This window comes from Penaeus japonicus, unplaced genomic scaffold (assembly GCF_977035675.1).
Source record: "Penaeus japonicus unplaced genomic scaffold, GWHDUDI00000001_assembly GWHDUDI00000022, whole genome shotgun sequence".
Classification (NCBI taxonomy): domain Eukaryota; kingdom Metazoa; phylum Arthropoda; class Malacostraca; order Decapoda; family Penaeidae; genus Penaeus; species Penaeus japonicus.
In genome coordinates this window covers 29,934,567-29,934,806 of record NW_028234424.1, presented here as the reverse complement: position 1 = coordinate 29,934,806, position 240 = coordinate 29,934,567, and positions in this window count along the sequence as shown.

Below are 240 nucleotides of genomic sequence, written 5' to 3'. Positions count from 1 at the left end.
TAACCACTACAGTGATTGTAGCATTCAATCTCATTATATTTGGTACAAGAAACTTAATCCACATCATAAGTATGGAGTCATGCCATAATTATGAAGGTCAAGATATAACATACTTAATTGTTTAGTACCATTATGAAAATTACCTTAAACATGAATAATATATATTTGCAACACTTGAAATTTCTTATGAAATGCACCTTGTAGTTTTTGTACCAAATGACATTACACAACACCTAACCA